At 42.2% G+C, this 14,050-nt stretch overlaps 1 protein-coding gene across 4 annotated transcripts in view; it reads right to left on the minus strand.

The window, feature by feature from the left end:
• TANC2 (tetratricopeptide repeat, ankyrin repeat and coiled-coil containing 2) overlaps positions 1 to 14,050 on the minus strand; it is a 615,727-nt gene that overhangs the window by 385,959 nt on the left and 215,718 nt on the right. The gene's annotated exons all lie outside the window — the stretch shown is intronic.

Raw genomic sequence — 14,050 nt, forward strand, 5'->3', positions numbered from 1 at the left:
GTAGCCTCCAACTTTGCAGGAACAATTTGGTGAAGGCCCTTTTCTGTTCCTGCATTCCGTGTGCTCCAGTGGACAAAGAAAGGTCCATAAAGCCATGGCTGTGAATGTTTGCTGTGGAAGAACTTCAGAGCCAACCACATCCAACACCTTTAGGAGTGAACTAGAATGGAAATTGTGAACCCGGCCTTGTAATCCAACATCAATGTCTTATCACAAAAATGCTCTACTTGGTGAATGTGGGAAATTTTGCCCAAATACTTTCTACAAGATTTTGGAGATATTTCTAAAATAGTGTAAGCTGTTATTACAGCAAAGGAAGAGGGGGATATCTCTATATCTAGATTTTAGCTAACATCCTATAATCACCGTCTTTTGTTCTGTAATTAAGGCCATTACTGTCGCACCACAGGAGGTTGTTGTTTTCCATTAAGTTTAGCCATTTAGTTTCTAGTTAGTTCTATTCAGTTTACTAAGGGTCATTTGACCCTCTTTCGGGACTTCAGGGGGGAGCTCGAAATTTCTGGGACTTCTAGTGTTAAAGGTAAAGGTTATAAGACCATCTCCAAGCAGCTTGATGTTCCTGTGACTACAGTTGCACATATTATTCAGAAATTTAAGATCCATGGCACTATAGCCAACCTCCCTGGACGTGGCCGCAGGAGGAAAATTGATGACAAATCAAAGAGACTGATAATATGGATGGTAACAAAAGAGCCCAGAAAAACTTCTAAAGAGATTAAATGTGAACTTCAAGCTCAAGGGACATCAGTGTCAGATTGTAGGTCTTGCAACAGGATAATGACCCAAAACACACAGCTAAAAACACCCAAGAATGGGTAAGAGGAAAACAGTGGACTATTCTGAAGTGGCCTTCTATGAGCCCTGACCTAAATTCTATTGAGCATCTTTGGAAAGAGCTGAAATGTCTGGAAAAGGCAACTTTCAAACATGAGACAGTTTGCTCTTGAAGAGTGGCCAAAATACCTGTCGAGAGGTGCAGAAGTCTCATTGACAGTTACTGCAATCGTATGATTGCAGTGATTGCCTCAAAAAGGTGTGCAACAAAATATTAAGTTAAGGAGGAGGGTGCCATCATTTCTGTCCAGGCCTGTTTCATGAGTTTTATTTTTTAAAAATCCTGTGGACGCATGGTTGAAAAGCAATGTCCGACTTTGGTCATTTGCATAGATCTTTTATTATTATTTCTGTCATTTGTCAGAAGTTATTTCTGTGACCATTGTGGGTTTTTCTTTCATTAAACGAAAGGCACCAACAATTTTGACCACGTGTGTGTGTGTGTGTGTGTAATATATATATATATATATATATATATATATATATATATATATATATATATACACACAGTTAGGTCCAGAAATATTTGGACAGTGACACAATTTTCGCGAGTTGGGCTCTGCATGCCACCACATTGGATTTGAAATGAAACCTCTACAACAGAATTCAAGTGCAGATTGTAACGTTTAATTTGAAGGTTTGATCAAAAATATCTGATCGGAATTGTACACATTTCTTTACAAACACTCCACATTTTAGGAGGTCAAAAGTAATTGGACAAATAAACCAAACCCAAACAAAATATTTTTATTTTCAATATTTTGTTGCGAATCCTTTGGAGGCAATCACTGCCTTAAGTCTGGAACCCATGGACATCACCAAACGCTGGGTTTCCTCCTTCTTAATGCTTTGCCAGGCCTTTACAGCCGCAGCCTTCAGGTCTTGCTTGTTTGTGGGTCTTTCCGTCTTAAGTCTGGATTTGAGCAAGTGAAATGCATGCTCAATTGGGTTAAGATCTGGTGATTGACTTGGCCATTGCAGAATGTTCCACTTTTTTGCACTCATGAACTCCTGGGTAGCTTTGGCTGTATGCTTGGGGTCATTGTCCATCTATACTATGAAGCGCCGGCCGATCAACTTTGCGGCATTTGGCTGAATCTGGGCTGAAAGTATATCCCGGTACACTTCAGAATTCATCCGGCTACTCTTGTCTGCTGTTATGTCATCAATAAACACAAGTGACCCAGTGCCATTGAAAGCCATGCATGCCCATGCCATCACGTTGCCTCCACCATGTTTTACAGAGGATGTGGTGTGCCTTGGATCATGTGCCGTTCCCTTTCTTCTCCAAACTTTTTTCTTCCCATCATTCTGGTACAGGTTGATCTTTGTCTCATCTGTCCATAGAATACTTTTCCAGAACTGAGCTGGCTTCATGAGGTGTTTTTCAGCAAATTTAACTCTGGCCTGTCTATTTTTGGAATTGATGAATGGTTTGCATCTAGATGTGAACCCTTTGTATTTACTTTCATGGAGTCTTCTCTTTACTGTTGACTTAGAGACAGATACACCTACTTCACTGAGAGTGTTCTGGACTTCAGTTGATGTTGTGAACGGGTTCTTCTTCACCAAAGAAAGTATGCGGCGATCATCCACCACTGTTGTCATCCGTGGACGCCCAGGCCTTTTTGAGTTCCCAAGCTCACCAGTCAATTCCTTTTTTCTCAGAATGTACCCGACTGTTGATTTTGCTACTCCAAGCATGTCTGCTATCGCTCTGATGGATTTTTTCTTTTTTTTTCAGCCTCAGGATGTTCTGCTTCACCTCAATTGAGAGTTCCTTAGACCGCATGTTGTCTGGTCACAGCAACAGCTTCCAAATGCAAAACCACACACCTGTAATCAACCCCAGACCTTTTAACTACTTCATTGATTACAGGTTAACGAGGGAGACGCCTTCAGAGTTAATTGCAGCCCTTAGAGTCCCTTGTCCAATTACTTTTGGTCCCTTGAAAAAGAGGAGGCTATGCATTACAGAGCTATGATTCCTAAACCCTTTCTCCGATTTGGATGTGAAAACTCTCATATTGCAGCTGGGAGTGTGCACTTTAAGCCCATATTATTTATATAATTGTATTTCTGAACATGTTTTTGTAAACAGTTAAAACAACACAACTTGTGTCACTGTCCAAATATTTCTGGACCTAACTGTATATATATATATATATATATATATATATATATATATATATATATATATATATATATATACACACGTATATATACACACACACACATTATATATACACACAGATTATATACACACACACACATTATATACACACACACACACATTATATTTACACACACATTTTTATACATATATATATATATATATATATATATAAAAATATATATGTAAATATATATACATACATATACACACACACACACACACATATACACACACACACACACATATATACACACACTGTGTGGAGCTGCCGCCCGACCACCGTGCGGTGCTGCCGCCCAATCTACACCCCACCTACTATCTCCTCCCCAAAATCCTATAGAATGTAAGCCCGCAAGGGTAGGGCCCTCTTCCCTCTGTACTAGTCTGTCTACTGTAACTTGTGTATGTGTTCTGTATGTAACACCTTCTCATGTACAGCACCATGGAATTAATGGTGCTCTATAAATAAATAAAAAATAATAAAATTATATATATATATATATATATATGTATATAAAATAATAAAATATAAATATATAAATATATATATATATATATATATATATATATATAGCGATAGATAAATATATACTGTATATGATACATGTAAATAATATATAGGTGTACTGAAAGTAAAGGGGACGAATAATATTGCACAACTTAATTTTCAGTTTTTTATTTTTACAAGAACTTAAAATAAGCAATAAATATCGTTCACCTTCACAAATGTATCCCATAACATTAAAATTTTTATCTTTATGTTTGAAGCCTGAAATGTGGGGAAAGGTTGAAAAATTCAAGGGGGACTAATACTTTCGCAAGGCACATTATATATATATATATATATATATATATATATATATTACACATGCGCGCACACGCAAATGTAAATACTGTATGTATATATCACGTCATTTCTTTTCTTTTTTTTTTGCAGCCTCATTTGTGACAATTCATCTCAGAAAACCTCATTGAAGCCTGTATGTTTACATTAATAGGAAACTTTGTAGTGATTATGCTCGTTAGGAACAAGATGCAGTGATTTCCAAATTAGAAGGGATTCTCTGCTGAGAAATAAACAGGAATGGAAAATTTCAGGGAATCTGGTAAAATAATTATTCAATAAGCAAAAACACAGCTGCTGGAGGCAGAATCACATCTTCAGAAGTTTTCTTCAGAAATGGCTGATTGAAATAAATATGTAAGATATATACAAAGTAAGATATCCAGTGATGAAACTATTAACACTAAACTATTAGGGTCATCCATTTAAATGAATAATGTGAACACTCTTGGATTAAATATCGACCCTTGAACTCGCTGAAAATGGCCAATTATTGCTCTGAGGCCGGCTCCACGCGTCCGTGTGTCTACTGCTCTGAACTCGCCATAAAACTATTTTGGAGCAAAAATATTAGTTCCCCAAACTTGCGCTATTCCTCCAGTTAGCGATTGGGATGTGCAGGGAGATTTGTATAAAGGGAATGGTAACACCCATTTATCAGTGTATACGGTACTTAAGTTTCCAAAAGGAATAAGGGGCACAGTATGAAGAACAATTCTTATAATGGAGACCCCAGACATGCTGTTTCATGAGGAATACAAAGAGCCGACAATGCCTGTATATAATTATTATAGCTGATGTCCGCTTCCAGATGTTTTCGACTTTGATTCACCATTAAGTCAGGTCATATTTTCAGGGAATGCGTAATCAAAAAAAGATCTATTGTTTAAGTGTGGTTTTATTTGTTTATAAGGTTTTTAATAAATGTATCATACTATGGATCTATATGTAAAAACAAAACGCTAAACCTAATATTAGACTTTTCAGCGTTGTCATAATCGTCATAGACAGTGTAAAAATTAAAGGCAACAATTCAGACACATTCCCTATAAAGAGATAAAGATAAGGTTAGGGTACCACACTGTGGCAGTAGCACGACACAAACCATGCTCACACTACGAGGTTAATGGGTGTACAATTTTCTGTAAGAAAACTTAACAATTATCTTTAAAATTATGTGGCCATTGGCCACTGTATGTGGGCATAGAGGAAGCGACAGGTCAAGATCAGTGACGCCCATCGGACTGGATTGGACCAGCCTGTAGTGCTAAGTCTCGGCACAGCACCACCGAACCCTCCCATGCCTCGGCGAGGGCGCCGTTCTCCTCACCTGTCCGGCGGTCCCAAGCGTCCCATTCCTGCCCGGGGGCCTGCCACAGCCTCTTTCTGTTTCCAAGACTTCTGTGAGTACCCATAGGGTGTGTGCATATCCATGCCCCCTTTCTTAAAGGCTCGAAGTCCTAAGTACACGGAAGTGACCCCTGAGGTCAGCAATCACCCTGTGTGTATTTAAGGCATTCTCTCCTTAGGGGAGATGCCTGAGCAACATTGCCTATCCGTAGTGCGTTGCTAGTTCTCAGGTCCCATACCCATTTCTGTCTAGTTCGGTTTCTCGTGTCCTAGCACCAGTTACTTGTACTCACTAACCTGTCTCTTCCTAGACCCTGTTGCTACCACCACCACTGTGCCGCCATGTCTGAGTCACTACCTCCGCCTCGCCACATCTGAGTCACCACCTCTATTCCGCCACGTCTGAGTCACCACCTCCATGACACCATGTCTGAGTAAATCTGTATCAGACTTCAGAGACTCACCTGTCTGTAAGAGCCGATACCACTGGTCCTGGCGGCTGTGAATTTAGGCCCCATGAGGCTGCACCTGAGAATCCCTGTATAGGGGTTAGCTCAAGGTTAGCTCCTGCAGGGTAGTCCAGTATACAGCCCAGTGGGTACACTCTTGGACATTCACCGCCCCTCGGCGACCATAACACACACCCCCACAGGTGAGTAGGTGACAGGTTCCCTTTATGGAGACCATCAAACTGGCATAAAGAAACTTAGAGGCCATGCAATGCAATGCAATGCTCCCTCTTGGAGGAAATATGCAAATAGTCTCTTTAGAGGGACAGAATAGGGCCTCTGGTACCACCTATTGGAACTAGGAATCATAAAAGGCATTAGTGACCCTAAGCAGCCTTTCCAGAAGACGGGGTTGTCCTGTTGCACTTTTATCTTCAATAGAATGGAGTGGCAGTGTGCATGCCCGAACCATGGTCCATAAAGGGCTGTCCAGTGATGCACTTGGCTATTGCAGACAACCAAAGAACGAATGACTGGCATGGCGGTTGGGCTTGTGCACTGCCTCTGTTTTGCAACAAAGATAAAATTATCTGGTCAGGGATAAAAATTCCCCATACTACTGGTCGGTGCAAGTCCCAGAGGTCAGACAGTCAACGATAAGCCGGTTATCTCTAAATAAATCCAAACCAGAATCTCCATCTGCAGAAAACCTTTGATGTGTACTTGCAGCTCATCAGTGCAAAGTAAGAGCCTAGCTGACTCCTGTAGGGGTCTTCAAATATTCTCTTCCTCCGTGAAACATCTGTTTGCAAACATCAGTACAGGTACAGGAAAAAAAAATTAAAAGTTCACCTCTTCAACACTTATTTTTTCCCACTACCCTTAAGCCACAGTCCGTTCCCCTTTAAAAATTGTTTGGAATGTGTAACCCACATATTGTATTTGTGTTATCTGATCAACGGGCACAGAAAGTGCTCTGTATCAAAGAAGGGAAGGAATTTCTTATACCATCAAGGGAAAATCGTTGGCTTGTCCCATATCTCTATCGAGTTACTCGCACCATTCCTGGAAGTACATCGTTCTGACAGCAGCCACTACACGCAGAGTGGAAACTTTTATCTTCCCCGACACATGTTTTAATGCCATGTGAAGTGATTACCATAGAGAATTACTCTGTTCTAATGCTTCAGCTTTCAATAACCCTCACATTCCTACAGAATCCCCTAAGCCAAAATAACACAAAATGTAAATGGAGACTGTAGCTATTGGTGGCGCGCACACTTGATTGTCCTGACCCGTGTTATTCGCAATGTTCCCGGCTTAGAGAGCAATTCCCAGCGCCTCGTCTATGCACAGTGTGGTGACGTTCAAAGCGTAGCATTATAGGGTTGTAAACACAAACAACCAAGGAAAGAGTGCTCTCTGACCGGACTATACACAAAGCAACCCTACCCCACCTCTCTCAGCGCACAGTCACAGCACATGCACTGATTTAATAGAGTTTACCATTTCAGCTAAACAAACAATATTGGAACACCAATATTCTAGCAGTTGGCTTTACAGCAGGTAAATAAAAAGTTGCAATATAATAATGTTATTACAGCACTGGAGTAATATGGACAACTCAGACTGCACAGTAATCCGCTCTAAACACAACTATTGCTTCATCTGTTAAGTCATCATTTGCGCGGAGCCTAGATGCCATGATTATGTGAATGAATACCAATTCTGGAAATTAACTCAAGAAAAAGTTGTTTAACAGCAGTTAGTAGTCGAGTATACATCTGTGAAAATGTTTTACACAGTTTTTAAATGGCTTGCTCATGCCCAGATTTTTGAAAGATTGATGCACCCTAGCCAGAGAGCAAACTATTATTATATTTTAAGTGTTGGGGGTTACTAAGCATCATTACAAAACACAGATGGTCAATGTATTAAAAATAGTGTAGATTAAAACAGTACAAAAAAATAAAAATACCCAGTTACATGAAGAGGAAATGCAAACAACTTAGATTTAAAAGGGAACCTGCCACCAGGTTTTTCCCTTATGAGCTGCGGCCACCTCCAGTGAGCCCTTATATACAGCATTCCAGAATACTGTATATAAGATCCCAGGCTGCACTGTATAATGTAAAAAACACCTTTTGTAATACTCACCTAGGGGGTAGTCCAGTCTGATGGGTGTTGCCGATAGAGGGTTCGGTGCCTCCTCTATCTTGTGCAATCGTTATCCTCCTCATTCCCAGCCCAGTGTGGATGACGCGTCCTACATCATCCACACAAAGCAGCCTTGCTTTCCTTCGCATGCGCACTTTGATCTGCCCGCTGATGGCAGATCAAAGAACTGTGGTGCGCATGCGTGGGCGGTATTTGATCTTTCCTCGCGTCTGCGCATTACAGTACTTTTTTCTGCCCTCAGCAGGGCAGATTAAAATGTGCCTGCGCAGGACCGCAATGCCAGCCTGTATGGATGATGTAGGATGCGTCAAGCACGCTGGGTTGAGAAGAAGGAGGACAGCGATCACAGCAGGGAGGAGGCGCCGGACCAGCGGCACCCATCACGCCCTAGGTGAGTATAATAAACATGTTTTTTTTATGTTATACGGAGTGGGCTGGGCTCTTGTATACCACATTCTGGAATACTGTATATAAGAGCTCACTGGGGGTGGCCGCAGCTCATAGGGGAAAAACCTGATTAACTTGACACAGAAGTAATAGTGGTTCCAATGTGGAAGAAAACTTTTTTTTTTATTATTATTATACCTCTCCACTGAAGAGATGTAAGCAAAGCATTTGGCCCTTATTGAACTAATTTTAGCTAAGTCTGAGTGGGTGTCATCAAATAGTTTTCACTGGGGGTGTGTACTTCTTACTCCTATATGATGTTACCCACTCAGAAGCAGCCAGAAACACTGAGGAGAAAGAAGATAATGACCCAAGAATAGCTGAGAGCAGGTTTCTCATTGTGTGATTTGTAATGCCCTGATATCCTGGTCTAACCTCCTGCATGAATCAGTGTGGGGTGAGGTGGAGGGGAAGCACATTACAAACCCTTCTATCAGCTCTCCTCCTTTCATAGCACTTCACCCACACTGCCTGTCCAGAGACGAATGGTTAAAGAGGTATTATGCATTGCTTTTATAGCTTTACATACATTATCATTGCTGACCCCACTGGGGGTTACAATCTAAATTCCCTATCAGTATGTCTTTGAAGTGTGGGAGGAAACCCATGCAAATACAGGGAGAACATACAAACTTCCTTGCAAATGTTGTTCTTGGTGGGATTTAAACCCAGAACCTCAGCGCTGCAAGCTCACTTCCCATGTCAGTAATCACACTTATGTCTGTCATGCTCAGCCTGATCTGATCTCACTCCAGAATGAGAACAACTGGACTGTCACTATCTCACACAGGAGTAAACTGCTTGTTTTGGGCTACTCCTATGTGAGATATAACAACACCCCACTCTTGTAATATTACACACAGATTACAAGTTGAGAACAATAGACATAAGTTATTACTGTTAGAAATGTTTGGAATGTGACAAGTTAGCCTCTTGTCTGCCTGACATATCCATAAGAACTGATGAACAGATACCGGTGAGTCCAAAAATAGGCACATTCTACATGCTTCCCAAAATTCACAAATCTGGAAATCCAGGAAGACCCATCATTTCATGTGTGGGCACCCTCACTGAACAAGTCTCTGGATGGGTAGAGGGTATCCTTAAACCCTTGGTAAGGGATACAACCAGCTACATCCAGTACACTAATGACCTATTGAAAAAACTATCAGCAATAGGTCCTCTACCAGAGGGAACCATCCTTGCTACCATGGATGTAGAATCCTTGTACTCAAATATTCCACACCAGGATGGATTGAATGCTTGCAAAATGTTCCTGGAAAATACAGGAAGTGATTCTGATTCTGTGGTGAAGACTGGGACTGCAATGGGAAGCAAAATGGCACCACAATATGCAAATCTTTTCATGGCCAAGCTTGAGAGTGACTTTTTATCCTCTTGTCCTATCAGGCCTCTGGTCTACTACCGTTACATTGATGATATTTTAATCATCTGGACAGAGTGTGGAACAGCTGAAGACCTTCTATGAACACTTTAATTAGTTTCATCCCACCATCAACCTAACACTCAACTACTCCTGCACTGAAATCAACTTTTTGGACACCATCATTAAACTACGGAACAATGAAATAGAGACATCCCTGTACAAGAAGTCAATTGACCATCCAACATACCTGAAATGGGACAGTTTTCATCCAAAACACACAAAAAACTCTATAGTGTACAGTCAGGCCAACAGGTACAATCGGATATGTTCCAACAGTACAGATAGAGACAATCACCTTGAAGGCCTCAGAAAGACCTTTCTGAATCAAGGCTACCACCCAAGAACAATTGAAAACCAGATTACAAGAGCCACCAGAATATCAAGAAACCATCTCCTACATTAGAAAACTAAAGAAGAAAAGAACTGGGTCCCTCTTGTAGTCACCTACAATCCACATCTGGAGGTGTTAAGAGCAGCTGCACGGAAACTACAACCATTACTGCAAAATGATGCCAGGTTAAAAATCTATTTTTCCAGACGCCCCACTTCTGTGTTTTAGGCAGCCCCAGAATCTAAGAAGCATCATTGTCAGAAGCTCCCTGTCCTCTCCAACAACAGGAACACTTCCCTGTAACCAGAAAAAATGTAAGACCTGTCCATTTATTTTGACAACGGACAAGATAAAAATTCCCAGATCACATCAGGACTACAAGATCCCAGGTACCTTCAGCTGCACCACAACTAATGTGGTGTACTTGATTATATGTACCAAATGTCCAACTGGGGGTCTGTATGTAGGGGAGACAGGACAACAGCTCAGGACAAGGATCAATTCTCACCGCCACACAATTAGGGAAAAAAGAATAGATCTACCTGTGGCCAAACATTTTTGTAACCCAGACCACAGCATCATGGACATGAAATTGCTGGTATTGAAAGGAAATTTCAAATCCTAGAGATAGGAGACTATGGGAGTGCAAACTTATGATGACCTTTGACACATTCAGAGCAGGAATGAATGTGTCACATGGATTTGTGTCTTTTTACATCAATTAAAGCTGGGTTCACACATAGCAACATCGCTGTTACGTCACCATTTTCTGTGACGTAACAGCGACCTTGTAAGTCGCTGTTATGATCGCTGCTTAGCTGTCAAACACAGCGACGCAGCAGCGATCATAACGTCGCTACATGTGCAGAGAGCAGGGAGCCGCGCACACTGCTTAGCGCTGGCTCCTTGCTCTCCTAGCTACAGTACACATCGGGTTAATTAACCCGATGTGTACTGCAGCTACATGTCACAGTGCAGAGAGCAGGGAGCCGCGCACACTGCTTAGCGCTGGCTCCTTGCTCTCCTAGCTACAGTACACATAGAGTTAATTACCCGATGCGTACTGCAGCTACATGTGCACAGAGCAGGAGCCGGCACTAGCAGAAAGAGCGGCGGAGGCTGGTAACGAAGGTAAATATCGGGTAACCAGGGAAAGGTCTTCCCATGGTTACCCGATGTTTACAGTGGTTACAGCTTTCCGCAGCTGCCAGACGCCAGCTCCTGCTCCCTTCATTTCGTCGCTCTCTCGCTGTCACACACAGCGATGTGTGCTTCACAGCGGGAGAGCGACGACGAAAAAATGAAGCAGGACATTCAGCAACGACCTCACAGCAGTGGCCAGCTCGTTGCTGGATGTCACACACAGCGACAGCGACGGGACGTCGCTGCAACGTTACAGAAAATGGTGACGTAGCAGCGACGTCGTTGTCGTCGTCGCTGTGTGTGACACCACCTTAAGAAATGTGTTCCTCAGACCATCTGGGGCATCACAGCCCGGACCAGACACCCCAATCAGAGGACAATAAAACTTTCATACTGCTTATCTATGAACTACAACAATATTTATGGCCACAACAGTTTGCCCCCTTGCTATAGTGATAGTTCTGCTTCACATAACTTGGTTTTTTTTTTTGTTTTTTTTACTGCTCCATTCTATGTCCTGTTGTGTATAAATATGTGACTCTTCAGATTTTGTGTTATACCATGCCTGATGAAGAGACCTGAGCAGTTTCAAAAGCTTGCTACTATTACCATCTTTTCAGTAAGGGCTAAGCCACACGGCGAGAAAATCGGTGTGAGTGGAGTGCGATAAAACATCGCATTCCCCTCGGACCAATTCTAGCTTGTGTGTCAGCACACATGGGCGATTATTTTCTCAGCCCTAATCGGACCGAGAAAACAATCGCAGCATGCTGCGATTGTAAGCTGAGTCTCTTTCTCTCGCACCCATTCAAGTGAATGGGGCGAGAGAAAAATCGCACTGCACTCGCGGTACATCGGTGTACTGCTAGTGCAATGCGAGAATGGCTATAGCCGGCTACGCAGTAGAGAGGGAGAGAAATCCCTCCCTCCCCTCCTGAGTGCCGGCCCGCCCCCCGCAGCTGAGGTCTGCTCGCACGAACGGACCTCAGTTGCAAGGACACAGGCATGAGACTCGGCTCTGCTGTACTGCCAGCACGAGCCGAGTCTCATGCAAGGGGATCGCAGTAGTCCCCGTGTGGCCCCAGCCTTAGCCATTAAAAGGTATCAACCACTGAGGACTTCAGTTCTTTTAAACAATTTTTTACCTCTACTGGCTAACACGGTACAAAGATATATTTTACCTGTATGGAATGTGACAAAAACTCAGAAGCACGGCCGCATCCCTCCCACTGACTCATGCAGGAGGTTGAAACAGGAGATCAGTGCTGTGTCATCTCACACACTAAGAAACCTGTTACTATGGGGCGTGTTCTTCCTTGAGTATTACTGCCTGCTTAGGATTGGCCAGAATTATAGAGGGGAAGAAGTACACAGCCCAGTAAAAAAAAAAACCTCTGAAACCACTCCCTTGGACTTACTGAAAATTAACTCGTAAAGGGATATTATTTTGATTTCTAATATCTCTGCAAAGGACAGGCAAAATGAAAAGGTGCGGCAGGGACTATTACAGATCCAGCTCATCATGAAGAAGTTGGTGAAAGGACCCTTAAATGAGACAAAAATGGATAGTAAGGAAGAATGGCTGTTTGGGGGTGGGGAAAGATAGATTACAACGGTAGTGGGGGTTTTTTTATTCCAATTGATGATATACCTAGTGCTCATCCACCGGAAAAAAATTCAACATGCTTGATTGGTCTTTTAAATAATAACAAATGTTTGTCAGTCAGTCATTGGTCAAAATGAGCAAATATTAATTTCACCAACCCTGCTGACAATCGTTAATTATGGCCAAAATCAGCATTTTCAGACAATTTTTTTTTCTAATTTGTACACATATATACATAAAAAATGTCAATGTCTCAATAACTTGTCATGAGGCCTTGAGCATCAATTACAGCTTGACAAAAAAGTTTCATGCTGTTCACAAAATAAGTTATTGTCTGCAGAGGCATGGCATCCCACTCTTCTTGAAGGGCGGCCCTCAGGTCATTGAGGTTCTGGGGTACAGAGTTACGAGCCTGTACATGGTGACTCAGCTGATTCCATAGGCTTTCTATGGGATTCAGGTTTGAAAAAAGTGCAGGGCGCTCCATTTCAGGTACCCCAGTCTCTAGCAGCCATTCCCTAATGATGTTACCTCAATGAGCTCGAGCACTGGTGTCCATGAAGATGAAATTAGGCCTGTGTTGTTCATGCAGAGGCACAATGACTGGATTAATGATGTTATTCATGTAGTAGGGGCTTGTCACTATACCATTCACAAAATGTAGGTTAGTTCTGTATTGACTAGACACACCTGCCCACACTTTACACCAACACCAAAGGCTCATCTGTATAGCGCTCTCCTTTAAGTCTCCAACATTGATGGCCATCATTTCTGCTCAGCGCGAAAAGACGTTCATTAATAGCACTGATGCCCACTAATCCCTCTTCCAGCAAGACAATGACGCCTGTGCCTGGTGGTGTGGTCAGGTACCCTTGCAGGTCATCTAGTACACAGAGCAAGCTGATGTAAATGGTTTCGAGTGGTGAGACATGACAATTGGGTGGCTCTTATCGCTCTTAAATGTGCCTGGAATCTGGCCCTGTTTATTACTTTTGTAAAGTCCTATATATTTTGTTACCTGGGTGGCACTTTACATCATGCCAAACTTGTTGGATTTATATCGTTTAATAGATACTTTATATTACTTGACCCCAGGAACCACAACACCCCTTTCATGTCAAGAAGCTGTGCAGTTGTAGGCTTATAGGACTGTCATTATCTGTCCGGGAGAGGCCTTAAAACAGCAGAGAAATCTATTTCTAGACAAGCATACAGCCAGCGGGG

Source organism: Anomaloglossus baeobatrachus, chromosome 5, assembly GCF_048569485.1.
Source record: "Anomaloglossus baeobatrachus isolate aAnoBae1 chromosome 5, aAnoBae1.hap1, whole genome shotgun sequence".
NCBI classification, from domain to species: domain Eukaryota; kingdom Metazoa; phylum Chordata; class Amphibia; order Anura; family Aromobatidae; genus Anomaloglossus; species Anomaloglossus baeobatrachus.